Source organism: Rhipicephalus microplus, unplaced genomic scaffold, assembly GCF_043290135.1.
Source record: "Rhipicephalus microplus isolate Deutch F79 unplaced genomic scaffold, USDA_Rmic scaffold_14, whole genome shotgun sequence".
Taxonomy (NCBI): Eukaryota; Metazoa; Arthropoda; class Arachnida; order Ixodida; family Ixodidae; genus Rhipicephalus; species Rhipicephalus microplus.
Genome location: NW_027464587.1, coordinates 30663887 through 30690199, shown reverse-complemented (window position 1 = coordinate 30690199; position 26313 = coordinate 30663887). Strand labels below are relative to the sequence as shown.

Genomic DNA, 26313 nt, shown 5'->3' with positions numbered 1-26313 from the left:
ATGCCTCTCTTTCGAGAGAACAAGACACACGTGCTTTTTTGTGGGTTAAGTCGGAATCCGTTTTCATCTGCCCATTTGGAAACCTTGTTTAAACCCAGCTGAACCTTCCACTCACATAATACCAAGTTGCATGACCTGAAGCCAAGCTGATCGTCGTCGACACATGTACAATAGAACATATTGCGGGGGATGGACAGGTGCAAGGAATTCATTTTGATAATAAAAAGCGTACAACTAAGTACACCACCTTGCGGTACTCCCGTCTCCTGGACAAATGTTTGGGAGAGAACACTGCCTACATGGACACGGAATGTTTGATTGTACAAGTAACTTTCGATTATGAAAAACATTCTACCGCGAAAAACCAGGTGAGACAAGTCTCTTAATATGGCAAAACACCATGTTGTGTCGCAAGCCTTCTCGATATCGAGAAACACTGAGAGGAAGTATTGTTTGTGGGCGAAAGCGTCTCGGATCCGTGCCTCGATAAGCGCCAGATGGTCGGTGGTGGATCTACCCTCTCGAAATTCACACTGGAATCGGTCTAGCACACTACGTGTTTCAAGGAGATGTAAAAGTCGGCTGTTTATCATCTATTCAAAAAGTTTACAAAGGCAGCTTGTAAGTGCAATGGGCCAATAACTTGAAACTATGGAAGAGTCCTTGCCCTCTTTTAAAATGTGGATAATAATAGCCTCTTTCCAGGAAGGAGGGATCACGCAAGAAAATCAGATAGCATTGTATAGGGAAAGTAAAGTTTTTCGCGTTTCGAGCGGCAGGTTTTTTAACTTTCATACACGACACGGTCGTAGCCTGGAGCAGAATTACTGCAGGAGTTTAGTGACGTTTGTAGCTCAGCTAAGTTGAAAAGTTGGTTGTATGCCTCGTAGTTTGTACACTTGGGTTCTAGTTTGTGCTTTTCTATCCTTGCTTTATATCTTTGGAAAGCTTCAGTATAGTGTTATGAGCTAGAAACCTGCTCGTAGTGGGCGCCGAGGAAGTTCGCCTGATCTTCCAGGCTGTCACCCTTTGTGTTAACAAGCGGGAGTGAATGCACTTGTCTTCCTGCTACCCTACGAACCATGTTCTAGACTTTAGCCTCTTGTGTATATGAATTTATCCCTGATAAAAACTTGTGCCAGCTTTCTCTTCTGGCCTGCCGACGTGTTCTCCTGCCTTGAGACTTTATTTTCTTAAAGCTGTCAAGATTTTCGGCTGTCGGTGAATTCCGAAGCAACCTCCATGCCCTGTACTGCTCCTTTCGCGCATTCCGACACTCAGTGTTCCACCATGGGACGCGTCACTTGCCAGGCATACCAGATGTTTACTGTATGCGCTTTGCTGCTGCATCAGTAAGAAAAGCTGTGAAATACTGCATAGCTTCATCTATGTTTACCCTACATATGTCAGTCTAACTTAAATGAGTAGTGTTATGAAACTTTCCAGTCCGCTTTGTCTGTCTGCCATCTGGGAGCATGTGGAAGACCTTTTTTTAGGGGAGCACTTAGAATTATCGGAAAGTGATCACTTCTGAAAGGATTGTTGATCACTTTCCATTGAAGTAGGGTACAAGCGTTGGGGACACAATGCTGAGATCTATGCACGAATAGGTTTGTTGGCAAGGCTAAAGTATGTTGGCTCTTTCCTATTCAACAGACACGCACCCGAAAAAAAGAGGAACTGTTCGATTAGGCGACCTCGTGCATCGCAGCGAGAGTCGCCCCATAGACCATTATGTCCATTCAAGTTCCCGAGGACCACTTAAGGTTCCGGTAGTTCATGTATCAGTGACTGGAATTCGTGTTTTTCGAGACGGTACTGTGCAGGCATCTGAACAGAGCAGATGGTGACAAGTTTGTTCAAAAGAACTGCTTGAACAGCCACAGCCTCAAGGGATGTTTGTAGCGGTAGATGTGTATATGCTACGCCCTGATAAACTATAATGGCTACAACACAAGATGACGCTACAGCGTCATTGCTGTCCTTTGTGAATGTTACATAATGACCTAGAAAACTGGTGTTCTTGGAATTCAAGTGTGTCTCTTGTATACACAGCACTTTTGGGGAATGTTTGTGTAGAAGTTCTTGGACATCGTCGAGGTTTCGAAGTAGTCCTCTGACGTTCCATTGTATAATTTGTGTCTCCATTATGGGAGTAAAGAAGTGCTGTGTTTACGAAATAAGTGTGGCTGGTGTTTAAAGAGAAAAGTGACTTATCTTACAGAGCCTTTAGAAGGCCCTTTAATTACCGTTTTGTCTTTTATAGAGCGGTCGAGGGAACTTCGCCACTCCTTTGGCGCAGTCTGTGCCGGTGCTGTGGATGTGTCCATTGCCTCAGAAGAGACAACAGACAATGTTGTTTTTGTTGTAGGCTTCGTCGTGACAAACGGAGCCTTCAACCCCACCGGGCTGGAGGTTGAGGGGACCTCTTTAGTTTGTGTGGCCCTGGCTGCTGCCAGGGCTCACAGGGGCCTTCGTTGGGGCTGTATTCAAGCAGGGTGGGGCAGCCGAGGCCGCTCCCCTCTTGGGGGCTTGTGGCGTTTTCCTCGGCACGCTAGGCGTGGTCCAAGGCATTGCCGAAAACCGAAGTGGTGCTGACCCCCCTCGCATCACTTCGACATACGATGTGTTCCCAGCAAAGTGCGGGAAAACGCGCTGCCACGCTTCACGGAAGCTAATGTTCAATTTAAACTTTGTGGTTATTATTTATTTTTCTCTTTTCAAGGCCACTCATGACCTGGAATATGCGGGATGGTCACCCTCACAGTTTGCACAGTGGACTTGTAACTGACAGTCATCGTCAGCGGTATGCTCTTTGGTGCCGCATTTCGCGCAGGTAAGCTGTCCTCGGCAGCTCTGGGAGCCATGCCCGAATCTCTGACACTTAAAATAGCGCCTCGGGTTTGGTATGTATGGTCTGACAGGCAGTTTAAGATATCCTGTTGCTATTTCAGTGGGGAGAGTGCTAGATGTGAAGGTGAGTATGATGTGTTTCGTTGGGGTTTCTTTATTTTCTCTTCTTATTTTGATACGCTGCACCTGAATGACATTTTCTTCTTTCCAGCCAGTTAGAAGTTCCCAATCAGAGGGGTCCATCAGGTCTCCATCTGATACAACACCCTTCACGGTGTTCATAGTTTGATGCGGTGTGATTGTCATAGGCTGATCCCCAAATGATGTAAGGTTATGCAGTCTCTGGTACTGTGGGTGGTCTTTTATTTCGAGCAACAGGTCAAAACTGGCGGTCTTTGTGACTTTTTAGCCTGTGCCTAGTGTTTCTATAAGGCGTCTGGACACAAGGAAAGGTGAAATGCTTCTAGCTTTCTTTTCTGTACTTTCACAGTGGATTATGTGGTATTTCGGGAAGTTATCTTTGTTTTTGGAAGAAATTGGCAAATTGCATCGGTGCGCCACTTCTTGGAGGGGCAATTGGTTGTGAGAGGGCTAGGAGTTCCCATGAATTTGGTAGCTTATTCGGCGGCCATGTCAGTCACCCACCACCGAGCCCAACAAGGGGACGCTGCGAGACGCGAAAGAGACGCAAGCGCCAGCCGTACACGGCCGCTCTAACCTAATATATCTACCCAAGGCTGGATATCTACACCAGGTTAACCCTTGCCGCTGAGAATTGTGGAAGTAAAAAGAAGTGAGGAGAGGAAAGATCAAAAGTAGTAGAAAAGACGAAGACGGAAAGAGAGAAGGAGACAGGAAGAGGCGACTGCAGATTTCCCTTGGGTGGGTCAGCCCAGGGGTGCCGTCTACGTGAAGCTGGGGCGAAAGGGGTGCCTTGCCTCTGCAAAGGGGTGTGTTGCCTTAAAGGTCCAATCTCCCGGCGTCAGCTCAACCCCCAGGATTCCCTTTTTCCCGGACACGGCAAAGCCACGCACGGCTGGGCGTGGGAGGGAGTCGAAACTCCCCCGTTAGCTCGGGTCCGTGGTGTCGCTACACACCAAACGCCTGCTTACGCAGACGCCCCTGCGGGGGTTTATTGCTGTTCTTGTGAAAGAGACAATTGCTGATAGGGTTCAATGTCAGGCTGATAGAAAAGTGCCTTTGCTTGCTATGACGGGTGATTCTGACTCGTGGAATATTATTGGATGTGTTGCTTCATTGCATACTTGCCCGAGGTAAAGAAGCAACCAGTTGTATGAGTGGCCCTATTGTTTACAGGTGGACATAGGAGATGGAGTCTTGATAGACCAAAAGCTCGTCGAAAGGATTATATTGAGCACACCAACGCAACCATCCATGTTCGTGAGGGCGCTGCATCGGGCTATATTCACTGCCGGGAAACCCAAAAACAGCTCGTTGAAGGGGAAGACCTGTTCAGCAAATAAGGATGCCCCTCCAAAAACGGCTTTGAACAAGAGGAGGCTGGACTTAGAAGTGTGTAAGCACATTTGACTTCCACATTTATTTATTATCTCTTTTTTGCTATACTACTGACCCGATAGACCTAAGCAGGAGTAGGATGTTCGTTAGTGGTATTTTTCTGCTTGTTGAACTTGAAAGTCACTATATATTGCCTAGGGTTATATCGCTACAGGGGTAAAACATGACGTGTAACAAAGAAGACGGTGAGTCTGTTTCAGTACCTTGTAAATATCAGCCTCTACAAAATTGAACTTACGCAGTGATAAAATTGCTGCTTCAAACAGCTCCAAAAGGGCAATGCTGCTCTAAACAGTAATATTTATTAGAAATTTCTCTAAACCTGCGCCGAAATGACACAGAGAAAACAAGATTATAAATTTGTATGGCTACGGGCTCATCTTTAAGAAATTGAAAAGAATCTGTATACTGTGTTACAGTGTGCGGCATTATTGGCTCTGGTGTCTTTTGTACGACCAGAATTGGCATATTGAGCATATAGCTGTTTTTCTCAGCTAGACATGCATGGTGAAATGTGAAAACGAACAGAATTGTTTTTATCTTGTACCGATCATCTACTGCTCATTCGGCAACAATTATATGTGACTGTAGTTAGTTCTAGAATGTAGTACTTGACTCGTATGGTTTAATTTGATTTCTGTCACAAGTATAGTATCTTAACTTGTAGCTTGTTTCACAGCCCATTTTCGACAACCTGCCATAGTTTCATTCATGAAATATACATTGATTGTTCTCTGTGAAATATAGCAGTACTTACAAGATGCTTTGACAGTGCTCTGAACTCCAAATATTGCAATTTAATATCTGCCATCTAAATACCAGTAGCTGCTCAAAACTAGCATTTTTCTTCTCCTCCAAAAACACCTATGGCTGATCCAAAGTAGTACTTCCCCTGCTACAAAGTATGCTCCAATAAGTAAGTCATTTCCATTACTGATTACTGTGTAGCAAGACCGCAGTTGGAAAGTGCCTGTGTGAAGAAACTGTTTTAACACGTGTTATAGCCAATATACGCGTGTTGGTGCTTGTTCATCAGTGTGACTAGCCTTACTGGGCCCTAAAGGTTGCATGTGCACAGATTTCACTTTTAGATGAAGGCTACTGCTGCACCAAACCATCGCAATGCAAACCCTGCTACATTTCCCTCAAAATATGGCGAATCTCTGTACACTCAGCAAGAAAAAATGTGTTGCAGTCAACTGGTTGTGGCTTTTAAAAAGAAAACATTTAGCACTACTTATTTCACTGTCAGAAATTACAGGGACTACTAGAACTGCAGCACATACCAAAATCCAAGTCAAGCTTGATTGCCCTGCTGCTGTTATTGTTTGTTGAGGTGGTAGCTGGGCTGTGCTTATTCTTGAACTATGAGAAATCTAGGAAAACTGTGCTAGGCTCATTATTGGGTGTTTATTAGTGCACTGTGCTGAAGGCGTTGAGCCCCAGTTCAAAGTACAGCCCGTGTCCTATACCCATGTTTTTATTTGAGAGCAAGATTTTACTGCTCCCTCCCATCACCTTCTGCCCCCAGCAATGCTTTCCTTGGTGGCCCTGTTTTTGAAAACAAATTTCTCAAACAGCACTTCTCAGTGAAGGCTTGATTAGTTTTTAAATTAAATAGAACTGTTTTTTATTATTTATGTTTTGAATACATTTCAATTTCTAATGGTTTTCAGGGGCCAGGAGCATAGGCAATTTTTTTTCTGGGGGGGGGGTCACGAGAGGCTAGCCTAAATGTCCAATATCGCTTTTTTTTCTTCATCAATTTTAGGTGTGAATACACTTTATAAGCGACCCCAAACCATCCACCGCCGTCGGCGGCGTCCGCAGTCTTCTCTCTATCTTTAAAAGAAAGTGGACTTGGCGGGCCGCAGCGCGACACTCTACCGAATAAGCCACGGACGCAACGCTGATATCGGTGTCAGTAACGCGCCTTATACCTCGTCCCCCTTCGCTCGCTCCTCCGCTCTCCCCACTCGCTGCCGCTGCGCGTGCACCCCTCTCTCTCGCGCGCCCGCCTTCTCTCTCAGTCTCCCGTCGAGAGCGGGTCATGCGATGGATGTCCCGGGGGCAACGCTACAATCAACAACGAATGCAGTACAACCGAATGCTAGCACTGCACCCGTCGTTGGAGGTGACAGTACCGCGGTGGTTTCGCCGACGTTGGAAGACAAGGTGGCGCTGCGAAGGGCTCGTGAGACCGAACGTAAGCGGGCGAAGCGTGCAGCGGATGCCGAACTGCGTGCTCGAGAGGCCGAGTGCAAGCGGGCGAAGCGTGCAGCGGATGCCGAACTGCGCGCTCATGAGGCCGAGGACAAGCGGGCGAAGCGTGCAGAGGATGCCGAACTTCGCGCTCGCGAGGCCGAGGACAAGCGGCCGAAGCGTGCAGCGGATGGTGAACTGCGCGCTCGCGAGGCCGAGATGAGGCGTCAGCATCGAGCCGCGAAAGCGGCCCAAGAAGCGGAACGACAACGCAGGCGTCAGGCGGAGAAGGGCGATGAAGGCCGGCGTCAAGACGCCGCTCGCAATCGTCAACGGCGAGTGGACGTTCCCGAAGCCGTTCCAGCCAGTGAACGTGCCGCGCGGGAGAGGGTGCGAGTCCTGGACTTTGCTCGTGCGGACGCGTCGTGAAGTGTAAATAAATAATACTTCGTATATAATGTATCTGTGTACAAATGCTTCATGACAAACAACACTTGAATTCATTAATTACTCTTTAATCATCATCATCAGTAATAAAACTCCCAAGCATTTCCCCGAGAGTGAACATGGTTAAGTGCGAATGCAGGGGGTGATGCTATGAGGGGGAGTAAAGTTAAAATTTGTTGGCATTCGCCAGTGAGTTAACGTAAACTCCACCGTGTGATCAAATTGCGATTCCCAGGAACCATTACACCATAAAGGCACCATAGTGTGATTAATGAATATAATAGTGCGAATTAATAAATACCCCTCATAGCATCACCCCGCGCATTCGCACTTAACCATGTTCACCCTCGGGGAAATGCTTGGGAGTTTTTTTCAGCCTGAAGGTATAATTTAATTGTTTTGTAATATCTTACATAAACCACTGGTAGCCAAGGCCTAAGTTACTTCTCTGAAAAAAGTTTCCTTGCTCCGAACCCTCACTGTTCTGCTCAAAAAAAATGGTGCGAGGTAACCGTGGTCATTAGTACCTCTAAATTTGCTAGTCATTGCATTATGCAGAAACAATATTCAAACATATTTCTGACAGGCATGCTGTGTAAAAAAGTCTATGTTTCATAAGGTCGCGCCTACGCTCACCAAGAATGCATTAATCAAATTTCTCATTAAGAGTTTTATAGATTGTCTATAGCCTGCTCAATTTAAACTTTTCTGAAACGTGTTGTTGCGAATAAATCTAAAAAAAGGCATGACGAATTGGGCTTTGCCAACGTATGCATGTGTCGCTGAATAGTTGTTTTGTGCTTTCTATTGCAGCCAACACTTGCTCCCTACAAAAAGTGAGCATAAAGGAGATCAGGACAAGCCTTTCCTCCATGCTGGCCCGCAGACAAGTTGGTGGCTGATCTGAGAGCATCGAATTTGGCGGCACCTGATCACTGCAATAATTTGAAGTTGTTTTAAAATTAAACTTTGAGTATTGTGATCATTTGGTATCATATTGTCTCTTCATTACCGTTTTTCCTCGCTTAAAGAACCCACCTTTTTCTTTTTTAGAAGATAGCGTAAATTTGGGAGAGTATTGATTAAGTGGGACAAAAAAAAATCCACGAGAGCTTCAACAAAATTTTTCATGACAGTATCAATAAACTTGCTGACCAACCGCTGCTGGCCTTCACTTCCATGGCAGGACTGTGGAGTTGTTTTTACTTGAGAATTTCACTTCCTTCACAAGGGGAAACTGCGTTTTGGTTCGTGAATCGCAAGGCGAACGTTTTTCGAAGCCCGGAGATCTTGTTTTCTCCTGTAACGAACGCGAACGGCTCGATGCCAAAGTGTTTCTAGCCGCTCTGCACCCATGTTCCAGCGCATGCTCGACCGAAAGCGGCCGCGTAGCTTGCCTACTGGCTGATCATGCACTGTGCAGCAGGGATCCAACAATTTTCATTATTCATTACGACAAACACAACAACAATGAAACAGCCAGGCCTACACGCATTGAGCAGTACAATCCCAGCTAAAGCTAGAAAAGTGGCCTTCCAGAGCCTCTTTTAAACACTCTTGGTAACTGCTATACGCCACACTTAATCGGCATAATTTTTGTGTAAGGCATTCACTATGCCATCCTTCATCACTCTTCGGAGAAGCGTGGTACCCGCTATGCGCATGCAAGGAGTTTTGTGTAACTTTTTATGCTGTGGCTGATGAAGATGAAAAATTATGCCTGAAGCTTTTGTAATGGGTTGGAGCATTGGACGACCCACTCGGTATGGAATTCGCATTGTGTGACGCCCGGTTGTTCCTCTGCTGTTATAAAAGGCTTTATTACTCCCATTATTGCACTTTCTTTCCCCGACATGAAGCCTGTTTAAGGCTAGTTCGCAACTGAGTTTCAAGCAGCAGCGTGGCTCTGCGAGCCACCCCAGAATACTGGGCTGGCACACAGGGACCCCAGTTAGAGTCCAAATATGTCGTTGGTGTTATTAATTTAGTTTTTGTTTTATGGTGTGTGATAGTGGTTACAGACACCGGCGGTGGCAGACAACTACGGTGCACGCGATCGACCCTTGTCGTGAAGTTTTAACAGATTTCACTGTAAAACGCAGCGTCGAATAGCAGGACACGCATGCTGCGATATCAGCGAGGTTGTATTTTGTTTTGGTGCCACTGTGCTGGCGCGGTGCTATAAGGAGAGGTTCCTTCCAAGTATGACTGATCGGGTCTGCCGCCAAACGGCACGACTTAAATTGTGACTGCTTGCAACTGTTTATCATTGTCAAGCTATGTTTCGACTTTTACTGCGTCGTTATTTTGTAATATAATGGCTTGATTTAACGTCTTGACCACCAATAGCACTGGCTTTCACTGAAATAAAATGAACAGATACACTAAAAAAGATTTTTTGAAGGACAAAAAGGGGGGGGGGTTCGTTATTAAAGTAAATATAGTATTCACTGCACACTGTATTGTGATATGCTTTTCTAACGTTGCTTGTTTTCTTGTATTCCGAAAATTCATTTCACAAGAGCAGTTATGTGCTGGATTACTTACTCATGCTTAATTTCGTGTGCAACTAACCATGTGTGATAATTTGCTGTGATAGTTGGTCACATTCAAAGTTTTTATGACAACTTACTTAAGGCATTTGAAAATATTGAAGTTTAAGTCCGGGCATTGGGGTATCAGTCAACCTGGTGGCTTCAATCTCAGTCATTTTTAGTCATCCTGGCCACTGCATTTTTGTCATTTGGAGTCATTTTAAGATTCAATTTTTACTATTGTGATAACAAAATCATTTCATTACTTTATTTTCACCTTCATATTCACTGCACATTACATTATGCTACGCTAACGTAACCCTGCTTGTTTCCTTGTATTACAGAAATTTATTTTGCTAGTGCAATTATGATATTCCTTCTGCGATACTTAATTAGAGAATAACTAACCATGTGTGATATTTCCATTGGTACTTAGTTATACTCTAATTTCTTGGTGATAACTTATTGAAGGTATTTGGAAGTATTGAAACATGAGTCCAGGCATGAGGGTATCAGTCAACCTGGTCGCTCTATTCTTAGTCATTTTAAAACTGAGGTTTTACTATTGTCATGAGACCCGTTAATTCACTCTTTCATTTTCACTGCAAAATTTTTTGTGATATGATTTTGTAACCCTACTTGTTCTCGTTTATAACAGAAATTAATCTTGGGTAGTGCAATGGCTGTTTGGTGCCAACCAAGCATCCTTGGTAGTGCACTGGTGTTTGTTGGATTCTCAACTCATTGCCATTTTAATTATTTTAACATGCATTTCCTGTGAACAGTTCTGGGTAGTGCATTGATATTTGTCACATTGTTAATTAATTGCTATATATAAATATTTTATGTGTGTTTATTGTGAGTGTTGTGAAGTCATGCCATTCCTTTTTTCATTCTTGAATGCTGCATGAATTTGAAATTGACACATAAAGCCCAACCAAGGCACTCCGATACATTTTCGGTATGGTACATTGAATGGCGGATTTACATGCGCAAAGCTTGTCTAAATAGCGGATAGTGTTCACAGTGCTTTGCAAGGGCCTTTTGGTCATACATATTGCTGCCGTGACGAGTTACTTGAAAAAAAAAACAATTCTTTTTGCATAGTTCAGAAACTATTTTGCTTGTCTATTCCTGAAAAAATAAAACTGCCATACTAGCCAAAGCCTTAAAAACGTTGTTAATGTGCTTTATAGAGCTGAAGGTGCTTTGTTAATGCTATCTTTATTAGCTGCCAACACATGTTCGCTGCTTGTTTGAATAGTTTTATACAATGCTCTATACTGTAGATTGTGAATGATAATAAATGAGTAATTTTGCCGAGTTTCGTATGCATGTCCATGTGCATTCCAATTATAGCAGCTGTAATATGCTGCACCGTGCAGACAGTGCAATGGGTCTAATTTCTGGTCTGCATAAAACGTAGCTACTTACAGGACACATACACGATGGCCACTTCAAGGCGACAAAAAAGTGCCGGCCAAATCGCAACAGTTGGGAGACATATAGGACGGTCGCACATAGTACACATAGAGGGCGGACACTTTGAGGAAATAGAAAAGCGGCGGCAGCATCGCGACAGTTGGGATACATACATGTTGTGTCCTCATGTTGCCTCGGGGAACCATACAGTAAACCTACAGGACGTTGCCATTTTCATAGGGGTCTAGTTTGATGGAGTCCGGTGTACCTCCGTCTTCGGGCGGCAGCGGCTCCCCTGCGTGGATTCACTGCTCTGGCATGAGGTCGTGCAAAAGACGTCGGTCCATGTGCCACGCGAGGTCACCATGGCCAGGGACACCTGCTACATTTCCATGGCAACTCCTTCTCCCCACTTCTCCTCTGGGAGGGGGCAGTATGGGAGCGGCGACCACGAGCGTGCCGATTGTAGAACGGACACGTACGTTGCACGCGTTTACTGCCGCTGGCAGCGGGTAGTTGCGACCGAAGTGCAGCTGAGTAAAGATGGCCTCTGGTCTGTCTGGGTACCTTCCCCAAGGGGTTTCAGGCTAGCCACTGCCCGAAATCTCACAACCTACCGCCACGAAAATACAGCTTTTTCGAAACGTGGCCGCCAGTGACATCATGATCACTGGTTTTATTGCGATAGAAATTATATGACACTCTCGGCAGGATTTTCCCACTGGCCTCGACGTTGACGTCGGAATCGATGTCATGCACCGTATATGTATACGTAATATATAAATGAAAACGCAAGAAAGAAAAAAAATCCAGAAAAAATTACTCCGGCGCGCGGAATAGAACGTGGCACCTCTGCGTCGAGAAAGTGAGGCGTTAACCACAGAGCTACCCCGGAGAACGTTCGTCACCATTCAAACAGCTAGCTATTTATATCAACACCTCCTGCATTAAAATGCCTGACGAATGGCTCCTGTTGTCAGTGGAGTCGCCTTGCCTTCAGTTTTAAGCAAGCGCCACGCAGTGGCGCTCGCGACCGACACTTATATCACGGCGTTTTTTACTTGAGGCATCTAGGGGCGCGTCACTCGAAGGTCATTAGAGATCTGCAACTATACATGACTATTTCGGAGGCTATGCAATTGAAGAAGAACGGCTATTTGGGCTACTTCGTTGTAATTCATCGCCTTTCGTTTCACGTTTTTTCTTCCACTTCCGTGCTCGTGCTGCAGCCCTTATTACCAGGCTATGCAAAATATCGAGTGGTTGCTTCGTCTGCTGCAGGTCACGCTAAAGACCGAGAATAATCGAAAATAAAGGAGGGAAAGGGTGCGGCAGCTGTTTTTGTTTTCACGCGGCGGACATCTAAATAGAGGAGGCGTTGTTTATATCTACCACATATCGCTGCTGTGTTTTCGGCATTACCAGAAAGATGGCGAAATGAGCGCCCGTCGCCACATCGCGCAGCGGCGCCCACTCTAAGTCTTACGCGTACTTTGCCCGGCTTATACAAAGGAAGCGACGCTCCCTCGCGCGCCCTTCTCTCACGGTGGCGAGGAAAGGATCGTACGCCATGGCTGGCCTCAGGCTTTACGTGGAACGATTCTGCTGTAGTTACCGGGCGCACAAAGGTCACTGCAATCATTCCAGTCCCCGTTCACGAAAAGCGCGTGCTTTTCAGACTCAGCGAAGTAACAAATGGGACGCTTATTGTCGTGCATTCGTACCTGCGAGTATACGTTTCGTGCGTAATTTGTGCGCGAGAAACGCGGGGCACGTTTCGCTTTGCTTTTCATTCTGTGCGTGACATTTCAAATTGTTGCTATTGCGTTCATTGCTTCGCCTTCGTGGCAAAGCTGTCACCTTTTTTTCCATCGCCGCAGGATTGCATCTAGCACTGATGATGATGAGGATATTTAGGTTTTAATGGCGCAACGGCCATGTCTTGGCCAAAGAGCGCCATGGAAAAGATGAAGGAGTGTCAAAGATTTGGAATGTAACAATGACTAAGATTGTGCTACAGGACTGTGTAAGGGCCTAAAATTGCTCGCCTTAAGGCGGATAAAACATAATATAGTAAAACGATGTGAGTGAGGTGAAATGATTAGCTATAGATTAATGACAATACTCATAGTAAAATAATAAGAAAGACTTTTGGACTAACATGTTATTTAGCACATTTGCCTCATCAGTGCCCTTGAACACAAGAGCCGCGAGGCAGGGTGCTGTCTATGCGGCCACCGCAACAGCAACCTCCGGATGGAGGCCGTGCTACGGGTCACCTCGAAATATAGTGTTAAAACCATGTATTTCTTTTAAAGATGCAATCAATGATTTTTTTAAACAGTGCATCCTTACCAATAAACATAAAAAGGTGCAGTGGAAGCTGCTGCCGATAGGGCAGTAAAAAAAATTCCGCCATATCCACGAAGTGAATGATGATGAGTGGGCGAAGCTCCGGAGGTAAACCTGGTAAACCATGAATCCTCTGTACATTTTGCCCACTTGATTTTATTACATCGCTCCCCCTAGCGTACGTCGCCGCACTAAATCGAACGATTGCCTTCAACCAATGACACGCGCCATATGTGACATCATTCCTATTTTATAAGATCTCGCGTCTTTCATCAACTACAAGTACCGCTTTCTAGTTTATAACATCTTGCATCTTTTCATCATCAGCTACAAGTACCATCATCTAGTAAACACTACAAGAACTAAACGAGAGGTAGCTACATGGATGGATGGATGGATATGGCTGTACCCTTTAGATCGGGCGGTGGCTAGCGCCACCAAGCCGTAATACCTAATGAACCAAAAACTATATTTTTTTTTCCTTAAAAAAGAGTTTGAGGATTCGTACTTTGCAGTGAAGAGTAATTTTCACTCGTGCCTTGACTTTAGCCACCAATCAGATAACCTCCTTCTAGTTAAGTCTACCCGCTTAAAGTTTATTTTGCCCTCCCGGTCCCTAAACCCCAGTGCTTTGAAAAACTCTGCGCCATCATCCTGAACAATAGGGTGAAGCCCTTTACAGAACATTATCAAGTGTTCGGCAGTTTCTTCTTCCTCTCCACACGCACTGCATACTGTGTCTACCCCTTCGTATTTGGCCCGATATGTCTTGGTTCGCAGTACTCCCGTTCTGGCCTCAAACAGTAGAGAACTACCCCGAGTATTATCATAGATCCTTTCCTTGGCAATTTCCTGCTTAAACGTTCGATAGATCTCTAGTGCGGACTTCTTTATCATGCTCATTCTCCACATGTCAGTCTCCGTTTCCTTCACTTTCTTCTCAACCGATAGTTCTTTTTGGTTTGGCCACCTGCTGTTTTCTAAGTATTTACCAGTCAACTTCCTGGTTCGCTTTCTCCATTTTGTATCGACATTCTTCACGTACAAGTAGCTGAAAACCTTCCTAGCCCAACGCTCTTCCCCAATTTCTCTCAATCGCTTCTCAAATTTTATCTTGCTGCTAGCTTCCCTGCCCTCAAATGATGTCCATCCCATATCACCTTGTACTCCCTGATTTGGTGTATTCCCATGAGCTCCTAAAGCAAGCCTACCTATTCCACATTGCTTAATTTCTAATCGTGCTTGAACTTCTGATCTCATGCACAAGACCGCATTGCCGAACGTCAGCCCAGGAACCATGACCCCTTTCCATATTCCTCTCACAACATCATACCTATTGTAATTCCGCAGTGCCCTATTTTTCATGACTGCTGCATTCCTGTTACGTGACGTTAGTCGTTACGTATATTTCGTGTTCCCTCAGATACTCGGTCCCATTCTAGGAGGATATATATAAAAAAATTGCTGGAGTGGAAGCCGCCTATACTTACCCATAGAGCACAGTGAAGCCGGCGGCGGCCATCTTGTGGTGGGCAGGAAGGCGGCCGCGTAGCATATAGTGCACTTCCGCGGCCGTTTTTTTTTCGCAAATGATTGCTGCTAGAGAAGTAAAAACGTGCTCACATAGTCGCCGATACACTGGCAGTATTTAAAGAGACTACAGAACGGTTCGTTTTTCATGTGTTAAAATTTTATTTGTACAGCTTTCTCAGCCTTTAGCCAACATGAACGTTATGGCAAAGTTGTTTCACTGATTCCTAAAAATGACGAGTCTTGAAAGCAAAGACCTAACTTTGTCTTTCACGAGTTCCCGGCTTCGTTCCTTTGTCATGTGGTGCAGCCTGATCTTGATGTACAGCTCCAATACTTGCTTGCTCAAGTTGTAAATATGGTTGTCCAACACGTCGACGTCAAAAAGATGTTGTTCCAATTGTGAAAACCACCTCTTTTCCAGTGATTGACTCAAAATCTCCAGGACTAGTTGTTTGGTATTGGCATGTATGTTCTTAAGGCATTGAGTGGAAGCCTGCAGTCGACGCAGCCCCTTTTCCGCTGTTTCGCACAGTGACACAACGTCTTCGGAAGGGTAAAAGAGTCCACCTCGATTTTTTTGTCTCACCAATAGAGATGTATCCGCTCCATGAAGAGCTTCTATGCACAACTCACAGGTGTTTGTAGTAGCGATTTTGCGAGCGACAAAGCCTGCAATGTAAGGCACGACAGAGCAAACGAATGTGGAGAGGCTCTCTGGATAGTCAATTCGGTCTGTGTAATCGTGGTCCTCTGGTTGTAGGATGGCACACCTTCGCGATGTGACCTCAGTGGTTGCACAAAATGTAGTGGCAGAGGCAGATGCACCCAGAATAGAAACAATATCTTGCGAACAGTTGCCTGAGGTGGACGATCTCACTTCTGTCTGGACCAATAGACGCTTGTAAGCTGCCATGAATTGGGCAGCTGTAGGGTTGTTGTTGAACCCCCCACGTCCTCGCACACAGCCAAAGAAAGTTTCTGCGTGATCTTGACTCATCTTGTGCGTGAGCAGATAGTTAAGTTGACCTTCATGAACGAGTTCCTTGAAGATACTTTCTGTGCTCTGTATACACACAAGAAAACCCACAAATCCTGTCCTCTTTGTTCCCTGCAAAAGTGGTCGACCGAATGGGTCTTTTAAAGCACATATGTACTCTCGAGCGTCGGCAAAAAATGGTTTCCAACAAGGCTCATTTTGCTTTCGAAGGGGGGCTTTGTATGATTTTGCAAACGCATTTCTGGAGTTTAGCAAATCGAAGAGATGATCAAATACCCTCACAAATTTTGCCGTGGCACTAGCACCTCTAAACTGTGGCAGCTTCAGCGTTTGCTCGCAAAATTCAAGAGCGTCTGCGACTGAAGCGCTGAGTGCCTGAACTGCGAGCCGTACCTTCATCTTTTGCTTCTCCCACTGCATATGCACCTTAGTTAGCTTATTGCCAAGGCGGAGCCCTTCCTCGCGCTGTAAAGCCTCCAGTGCCTTTATGTAAGCCCATTTTATGTGGTTTCCATCAACATCAGTGATGTAACACATTGTTGCCAGTGAATTTCTAATCAACTTAATCATGTGGCATGGGTCAAGCAGGATATGCACATCCCTTGACTCATCAACTGAGTTTTTAAAGGATGTGGAGAACTCGACAGGATCAGGCTTCAGTTCTGCACCAAGGCATTTTGCCATAGTGAAATTTGATGACGCACCATCAAATGTTAGACTGACAACTTGAACTTTCACAGATTCCAGTCGTTCAATGCATTGTTTTGTTAGTTCAGCCCTCTCAGAACCAGTGAGCGAGTGGATAAGAAAGTAGCCGACTAGAATTTTCAGCCTCATGTTTATGCCAACAACAATATAAACACAAACATTTGTGGCTTCAGGAAGGCTGTCATCATCAAGAGATGCTCCAAAATCAACGTAGCCAACTACCCTGTCTCCGACAAGTTCAACATGTTTCCTAATCGACATATCATCGACAATCAGAGCGCAGTAAAGAGTTTCAGAGCGACCTTGAACCAACTTCTCCAAGAAAGAAAATGCTTCACCTGTAAAGCCTGGTTGGCCATCAACAGACCTATACCATTCTCTGATTGTGCGCTGCGAAGGGAGGGCGTCATTAAACTTTGATCGCACAAATTCGTAGGCTGCTGGTGAGTAGAAATGTAAAGTTAGTGCAAACGTTCGCAGCTCTGGAGGGTATTTACCTCCACTTTCTGTCCGTGCCCGGTGAAGCAGCTGTTGTATGTCAGGAGAAAATGCTGCATCGAACATCTTGGAGCCCTCTTCTGACAAAAACTTTTGTTCTTCGATGCCTCTAATAATTTCTTCAGCGGTGATTTTCTTTTGTGTCAGCCTTCGTTTGCTCTGCTGCAACGTTTTAATTTTTTTCTTCAAGTGCAATCTTTCGTCTTCTGTTTCCTGCAACTTCGTCTTGTACCACTGCTTTGATGGTGATACAGTGACATGATCTTCAGTATTTAAGGCCTCTTGCTGCTGAGCAGGACTGCATCCTCGAGGTTTTGGTGCTGGCCGCTTCCTTTTCACCTGAAATAAGCACATAGTGGAAATTAACTACTTTTAGAATGATATATATACTTCAATTATTGCTCATAACATGAATATATGTATTCACGAAAGCATGTTCGGGAACATTCGACAATGATCATGCGCTAATCGTGTGTTGAGCGATATTGTAAACGAGCGAACGGGACGAAAAGCTCGCGAGGAAACACGCAGCAATGCAGTCACGTCGACAAAACACGACAGAAGAGATATGTCTACGTCATTCCAACCTCCTTGATGTCAGAGCACTATATCTGCGAAGTTCCGATGCTTACCGGTGCCTGGAGGTGGGCAGGAAAAGCAGCGAACGAAGTCGGCACACTTCCCGCTTTCAACCTTGTTGTTTGTCCGGTCCGGTCAAAACACGCCGGATCAAAGTGCGCAGAGCAAAGGCGATCTTTATCTGTCGGTTTCCAGTGTTCACGACGCACAGCTCGCTCCCATAGGTTCCGTGTCTCAGCATCTTTTGGAAACCTGCCAATAATTTCCAAATATTAATTCCTTAAGCCTACCAATGAAAAACACGAGTCAGCCGTATTAGACCGCGTAAGCACTACGTGCTTTCAGTACGCACCTGTGAAATGTGATCTTGGAAGCAGGAATCGCGCGATTTGTGCACCCATACGCTACGCAGGATTGTACCATGCTCGCTTGAATCGAGCCGCACGCATTCGAATGCACTGCAGAGACACACTTGTCAAGGAAAGACAGGCGCACGAACCGCAATCCACCGTCGCTGCAGGTGAACTGGCAGCGCTGGCCGCCACCGAGCCAGCCGAGCCGAGCTTTCTGCCCACCACAACATGGCGGCGCTGGCTTCACTTGAAGAGCGCTCCCTCCACTCCAGCAATTTTTTTATATATATCCTCCTAGGTCCCATTGCTTATCCATACGCCCAGATATTTGTATTTATCTGTTATCTCTAGCGTGACCTCCTGTATTCTAAGCTCACAACCTTCGTTGTCATTGAAAATCATGACTGCTGATTTTTCCTTACTGAATCTAAAATCTAACCTATCTCCCTCATTACCGCAGATGTCCATCAATCTCTGCAAATCTTCCTTGTTGTTGGCCATTAGCACTATATCATCTGCGTACATTAATGCTGGTAGTGCCTGATCAATGTCTTCCTTGTTTGACTAAAGAGAGGTTGAAGCCCAGTCCACTTCCCTCTAATTTTGCCTCTAATCCTTGTAGGTACATCATGAATAATAAGGGTGACAGGGGGCACCCCTGCCTAAGCCCCCGTTTTACCTCTGCAGGCTTGGATACCTGTTTTTCCCACTTTATAACTACCTTGTTACCTTTATAGATACCCTTTAAAAGATTAGTGACATGTTCCACGCCTAGTGTGTCCAGTATTCCCCACAATTCCTCTTGAACCACGCTATCGTACGCTCCCTTGATATCCAAGAATGCTAGCCACAGGGGCCTGTGTTCCTTTTCTTCTATTTCGATGCACTGCGTCAGTGAGAACAGATTGTCTTCCAACCTCCTGTGTTTCCGAAACCCATTCTGCAGTTCCCCCAGCACCCCCTCATCCTATATCCACGCCTGCAGTCTTTCCTTTATAATCTGTATCGCCAGCCTGTGGACCACTGATGTTACTGTTATAGGACGGTAGTTGTTTATGTCAGCTTTGTCCCCCTTTCCTTCATAGATTATGCTCATCCTGCTAAGTTTCCATCCATTAGGAACTTCACCATCGATTATTATTTTGCTCACTGCCTCTCTCAAAGCCTGCTTAGACTTCGGACCTAATGTCTTTATCAGCCTAATTGGAATGCCATCTGGGCCTGTTGATGTACTACTAGGAACCCTTTTCTCAGCCCTTTCCCACTCTTGTTGTGAAAATGGAGCCATTGCACCACTTGATTCGTCCTCGTCTATTGTGGTGCTCAAAATACTTCTTTGTTGAAATTTTTCTGTCACTTTTGTTCTTATATATTCAATAGCTTCGTCCCCTTCTAGCCTAGCACCTTGGGCTGTAGTTATAAATCTCTGCTCTAGGCTCGTCTCATTTCTTAGGGAGTTTAGATGGTTCAAAAATTTCGCAGCTGCCTTTCTATCTTTTTTATGTACTTCTGCCAGCCACTGAGCTCCCTTCCTTCTAATCTTTTCATTGATCAGAAGGGATGCATCCCTTCTACAGCTTAGAAAGGTTGCCCATTTTCTTTCAACATCATCTGTCGGTTCACCCCGCTGCTTAGCATGTCTGTGTTCCCTAGAGGCTTCCTGACGTTTTGCTTTGGCTCTCTTAACTTTCTCATCCCACCAACTTTTGGGTTTGTGTCTTCTTTTCCGGGGTGACTTGTCACGCGTCTTAGCAAGCTCTAGCTCAAAGAGTCTAATTAAATTCGTGTATGTCCACACTGTCTTTTTATCCTCCGCGATTACTTTTTCAATTTGTTTAGTGGCTATTTCAATTTGCCTTTCTGGATAAAAATTTTGCTGTAGTTGCTCATCTTGTCTCCTTCCCACTTTCACTCCTCTTCCAAAACTTAGCTTGATACGTTTGTGATCGCTACCCAGACTTCTGGAGCCACCTTCATCTATGTGCATTCCCCTGAGCTTATCGTACATCTTATGTGACATCAGTGCACAATCTATCGTCGACTGAAGCCTTCCTACCTCCCATGTTATTTGCCCTTCGCACTTCTCGGTACTGTTGCAAATGATCAAATCAAGCCTTTCACACATATCCATGATCATTTTGCCTGACGGGTCGGTATACCCATCTATATTTTCCATGTGCGTATTCATGTCTCCTAGTATAATTATCCCGCACTCTCTTCCTAACTCCTCAATGTCCTTTGATATACACTCTACCGTTGTCTGGTTTTCATCTCTGGCCTTTGCTCCCATCCACAAGTACACAAAATCAAGGAGTGTCATTTGACTTGCCACTTTCCCTTTTAGCCATAAATGTTCCTTGCACTCCTGCTTGACCCTTTGCCAGTCTGTACTTTTATGAATGAATGCCCCAATACCACCCCCCTTTCTGCTGCCTTCTGTTCTATTACAATATTCCCACGCGTAGTCCAGATTGTTCGGAGGTTGTTCCATGTCCCTGAGATGTGTTTCAACAAAACCGTATACCATCGGCCTCTCTTCCCTTAGCTGTTCTTCTATCTCTTCCCACTTCAGCCTGTTCCTACCACCCTGCATGTTAATATACCCTATGTCTGAATTGGCTCGGCGCTCGTGGCTACGTCTATTTATGCCCCGGACTCTACCTATCTTAGATATTGGTGCCACTTTGGAATCGTATCTGTCCATACCACCTGTCGAAGAGTCTCCCCGGTGTTTTTCCTCGTTACTAGCTATCCTGCACCCCGAAGGGCTCGCTTTCCCCCAAAAAAGCTACTGCGCGTCCTGCAAGTCGCCAACCCACCTCGTGACCTAGCCGCCCATCGAAGTGAATTCTGTCTCGTTGACCCCCCCCCCCCCCATCTATGCACCTCTCTGTTGATTTCCACCACCTCAAAGCCTTTCTCTCGACTCATCCGCCATATCTCTTGGTTTGCGTTGACCACCGCTCTTTGCAGGTTGCTATAACGCACCGGTACCTCCGGTATCGTGCATATCACTACCTGTACCTTAGGAGAAGTGGCGCGCATGTCATCGACGCTTTTCGCCAGTGTGGCTGCTAGTCCTGCTGCATCTCCATTTAGGACATCGTTTAAACCGCCTGAAATTATCACTAGGTTTCGTCTATCAGCTGTCGTTTTGAGCTTTGCGCTCGCTTGCCTCATGACTGCTTCCAGCTTGCGTCCTGGGAACGCCCCTACTGCCACCCTCTTGTCACCTCTTACCCTCTCTTTGATGGCTTCTGTGCATCGATTTAAATTTGAGTCCCCGGCGATTATCACATGCTGCGACTTTTCAGCTGGAGCGTTCTGCACCTGGGGGCTACTTGCACTTGTGACGCCGGCTGCTTTGTTCCCTCCCTGCCCCACCACTACCTCGCTGAAGCTAGGCCTTGCGACAGTTTAACCGGCTAAACCTGTTTTTTCCAAACTTGCTTGCTTTTTCTTCTCCACCGTTCTGGTTGCCGGTTCCCTACTGTTCTCTCGGTAGGTCGCTTCTTTGTTCAGCTTCGCTAGCGCTTCCTCGGCGGACTTCAGTCTTTCTCCCATTGCCCTCGTTTTCTCCTGCTCTGTCGCCAACTCAGTCTCGAGCTTGGCGATTCTCATCAGAAGTTCACTCTGGGCAACCATCATTTTCTCCATTTTTTCCTCGACCTCACATTGCCTACACTTCGCGTCAGCCTCTTCTCCATCCACTTCTACGCTTGGGTCCACTTTCAAACCCACTCCACATCCTGAACACTTTACAGTCTTTTTAACCATGCCTTTCTGACACCAATTGTCCCTATACTAGATAATTACTAAACTCGAGTCCTGTGCTACGAGAAAAAAAAACTAAGCTCTACTGCAAAAATTTGCGTGTTCAATGTACGCGCACCACCCCCACGGGGTGGCAAAAGAAAAAAAACAACAAAAAAATTCAAACACACACACCCGCACTAACTAATAAATACCTGGTGACTGACCCCCGAAAAAGCCGTACTATAAAATAAGTGTTACGAAGATTTCAACCGCTGCCTTATAATTATAAAGACAAGCTCAAAACATGCAAAAACACTTATCTGCGCAGTCGATCCGGAGCGCTCAAAAAACACGTCCATCCCATATCACCTTGACAGCCCGAACGAAGCACATACAGGAGACGGTACCGCCATCTAGTGAACATTGCAAGAACTAAACTAGAGGTGGCTACATACAGGGGATGGTACCGCCATCTAGTGAACACTGCAAGAACTAAACTAGAGGTGGCTACATACAGGCTACAGGGGACGTACAGCCCACGCCTTAAGGAGCTTCGCCCCTAAAATGTTTTTTTTGTGATATTATTGAACTCGCTGCACAGGACAAGGATGTGGAGAACTGTAAGTGGTTCACCACATTTCTCACAGCTAGGTTGTTAACTACCAGACAGGAGATATGAATGTTTGCTGTGTGTGTGTACTATTTGTAGCCTGGTAAGTGTTACTTGTCCGTAGCGTGATTTAGATACCGGTGGCCAATTTTCAAGTTTGGGTTTGATAATATGTAGTTTATTTTCAGTCTGCTTGTCCCATAGGCGCTGCCAATATGCTCTGAGGCTTTGTTTTAGGAAGTGCTTCATGTCAAGTGCAGAGACAATCAAAGATGGGTTAGTGGCTGCGTTGTCGTGCGCGGATAGAGCGAGCTGGTCTACGGCCACGTTTCCAGCAATCTCGCGGTGCCCTGGCACCCAGCACACTACAACATGCCGTTTGAGTGCGTAGATCGCACATAAAAGCGAGTAAAGCGATACAAGCACATAATTTTTATGTTTTTTTTCATTGTTTTCAGAGCTGTGACAACACTCAGAGAGTCCGTGTATATAACCGCGCGTTCTGATTTTAATTCCTTAATATGGTTGGCAGCAACAGATAGCACATGAGCTTCAGCGGTGAAAATGCTTTTTTTTGGGTGCAGAATACCGGAAACTGAAAAGGATGGCCCTACAGCTGCAGAGGACACAGAAGTAAGAGACTTCGAGGCATCTGTAAAAAAATCAGGGCAAGCGTATTTGTGTCTTAGTTCCATAAAGTATGTGTGTATATGTGCAATAGGTGCATGCTTCGTCACTTCGGCGAAGGATACATCACATTCTACAACCTGCTGCTGCCACGGCGGTAGGGGTGCAGCAGGAGCCATGAGACACTGTTCAAAAAGCGGCACACCTGTTATCTCGGCTAGGCTCCTCACGCGAACTGAGTAAGGCTGCCTCATTGAGCGCCGATTTCCAAAAACTGCACAACTAGACAGATAATTTATTGTGGAATGCGTAGGGTGTTCCTTATCACCGTTCACTTTCAGATAATAGATAAAAAACATGTAGGACCTCTGAAGGGATAGTGACCAGTCATTCAACTCAGGGTAAAGGCTCTCTACAGGGCTCGTTCGATAAGCACCTGCAAAGAGGCGGATGCCCAGGTGATGTACAGGATCCAGAATCTTCAATGTGCTTGACGAGGTTGAATGATATACCATTGCCCCATATTCATAACGTGAACGTACCAGGTTTTTGTACACATTCATGAGGCACTTTCTGTCGCTGCCCCAGGATGTGTGCGACAGTAACTTCAGGGTATTCATTGTTTTCATGCATTCATTTTTAAGGTGTTTGATGTGCGATACGAATGTTAGTTTTTCATCCAAGATTATACCTAGGAACCTATTTTCTGTGCTTACGGGCAGAAATTCGCCTTTAATGATAGTCTGAGGATCAGGGTGTAAGCCTCCTTTCCGTTTGAACAGGACACATGCGCTTTTTTGTGGGTTGACTTTGAACCCATTTTCATCAGCCCATTTGGACACTTTGTTTATAGCAAGCTGGACCTGTCCCTCACAGATGCCGAGAGAACGCGATTGAAAAGCTACCGTGATGTCATCAACATATATGGAGTAAAACATGTTATGGGGATGTACTGACGGAGATAGTTCATTTTTATAATAAAGAGCGTGCCGCTCTGTACCCCACCCTGTGGTACTCCGGTTTCCTGTAGAAATGTTCGGGACAAGACATTGGCCACTCGAACTCGGAACATGCGGTCAAACAGGTAACTTTCGATGATACTGAACATGTTACCACGTACACCCATACGTGAAAGGTCACTCAATATCCCTAACCTCCACGTTGTATCATAGGCCTTTTCCATGTCGAGGAATATAGAAAAAGTGGTTATGAACAAAGGCTTCACGTATGCGTGTCTCAATCCTTACGAGATGATCACTGATGGATCGGCCTTCTCTAAACCCACATTGGTTTGGGTCTAGCAGTTTGTTCGATTCTAGGAAGTGGTTTAGGTGGCAATAATCACTTTTTAAAAAAACTTTACAGATGCAACTGGTTAATGCTATAGGCCTGTAATTTGATGCAAACGACGGATCCTTAGCCTGCTTCAAAATCGGAATTATCACAGCTTCCTTCCAAGAGGAGGGGATTACACCAGAAAACGAGATAAGATTGTAAAGGGAAAGGAGAGTTTATTATGTTTCGGAGGGTAGTTGCTTCAGCATCTCATACATTATGGTGTCAGAACCTGGACAAGATTTGTTGGAACAGTTCAGAGCTCTTTGCAATTCTGCTAAACAGAAGGGCTCAATATAAGCCTCAATTTTTTTAGATTACCTTTCCAGATTTTGTTTTTCCAACTGTGCTCTGTATTTTTGGAATGCGTCAGAGTAAAATGAGGAGCTCGATATATTTTCAAAATGTGCACCAAGAAAGTTGGCTTGGTCCTCCAAGCTTTCTTTGAGGATACTTACTGATGGGAGAGAATATGTTTGTTGGCCTTTAAATTTCTGTACTTTGATCCACACTTTTCTTTCATCTGTGTACGAGTTTACGCTCGTAATAAACATTGTCCAGCTCTCTCGTATGGCTTGTCTGCGCGTTCTCCTTGCCTGCGATTCACCTGCTTAAAATTTTCCAGGTTTTCTACTGTTGGAAAATCACGGAGCAATGCCCATGCTTTGTTCTGATTTATCTGAGCTTTCCAACAGGCATCATTCCGTCAAGAAACTCGCCGTTTAGTACTCAATACGCTCATTTGAATAATGCACTTAGATGCGGCAACAAGAATAACAGCTGTGAAATATGCGACAGCGTCATCTATGGTCAGAGCGCACAACTCAGTGCATGTCATGTGAGTATGAGTTTGGTACTGTTCCCAATGAGCTGAGTCAAGCTTCCACCTCGGAACTTGCGAAGATAGTTGGCCTTTGTTTAGCATGCTCAGAATGATCGCGAAGTGGGCACTCCCATAAGGGTTTTCAAGAACATTCCCTTTAAAATCGGCTAAAAGTGATGGTGATGAAATGCTAAGATCTATCAAGGAGTGTGAATCGTTTGCGAGGCTAAAATACGTAGGCTCCTTTGAATTCAAGAGACATAGCCTACACGAATAAAGAAGCTGTTCAATTAGACGTCCTCGAGCGTCACAGCGAGAATCACCCCACAGGGAATTGTGTGCGTTAAAGTCACCTAAATTCAAAAAAAGGTTCTGGGAGTTCATCTACTAATGATTCCAAGTCGTGCCTTTTAAGCTGATGGTGAGATGGTATATACAGAGAGCATAAGGTGATGAGTTTGTTAAAACGAACAGCTCGAATGGCCACTGCCTCAAGAGCGGTCCGCAGCTTCATCTGCTAGCATGCCACACTTCTATCAGCTATAATGGCTACTCCACCGGATGATACGGCAGCACCTTCATGGTCCTTCCGAAAAGGAATGTATTGGCGGAGAAAGTTGATGTATTTAGGAGGTAGGTGTGTTTCTTGCACACACAGCACTTTTGGGTTGAACTTACTGAGCAGTTCTTAAACATCATCTAGATTTCTGAGGAACCCTCCTAATTCCACTGTACGATTTTATCCATTATGAATTAAAAAAAAGTGCTGTGTGTAGACAAGACTAAGATTGGTTTATTCTACAGGGCCTTTGCGAGGCCCTGTAATTGCTGTTTTGTCTTTTTTGAAGCGGTCGACAAGAGGTCGCCGCTCCTTTGACGCTACCGGCGCCGTTTGGCTAGAAGTGATGTCCATAGCCTCCTGTGAGGCACTCGACACCCGCTCCAAAGAGCGATCTGAGTTTCGCTTAGACTTCGCCTTAGTCGAAGTTTTGCCCCCGCTGTGCAGGAGGTTAATGGGCCCTCCTTGGTCTTCTTATTGCTCTGGCTGCTGCCAGGGCTTGTAGAGGCCACCGGTGTGGACTGGTTGGCTGTGGGCGGGGCAGCGCTGGCTGCTTCCACCAGAGGCGCAAGTGGCTTTGACCTGG

The 26313-nt window shown here is 45.4% G+C and overlaps 2 long non-coding RNA genes across 2 annotated transcripts; one reads left to right on the top strand and one right to left on the bottom strand.

The window, feature by feature from the left end:
* Window positions 1-4270: 4270 nt before the first annotated feature.
* On the top strand, window positions 4271-8023 carry LOC142784545 (uncharacterized). The gene is made up of 2 exons (XR_012888695.1): window positions 4271-4390; window positions 7855-8023. It is a non-coding gene; the product is annotated as an uncharacterized LOC142784545 (long non-coding RNA).
* A 6994-nt stretch (window positions 8024-15017) lies between these two features.
* On the bottom strand, window positions 15018-18313 carry LOC142784525 (uncharacterized). Its single transcript, XR_012888672.1, has 2 exons — window positions 17718-18313; window positions 15018-17424 (listed from the first exon to the last, which is right to left on the bottom strand). It is a non-coding gene; the product is annotated as an uncharacterized LOC142784525 (long non-coding RNA).
* Between the last annotated feature and the right edge of the window lie 8000 nt (window positions 18314-26313).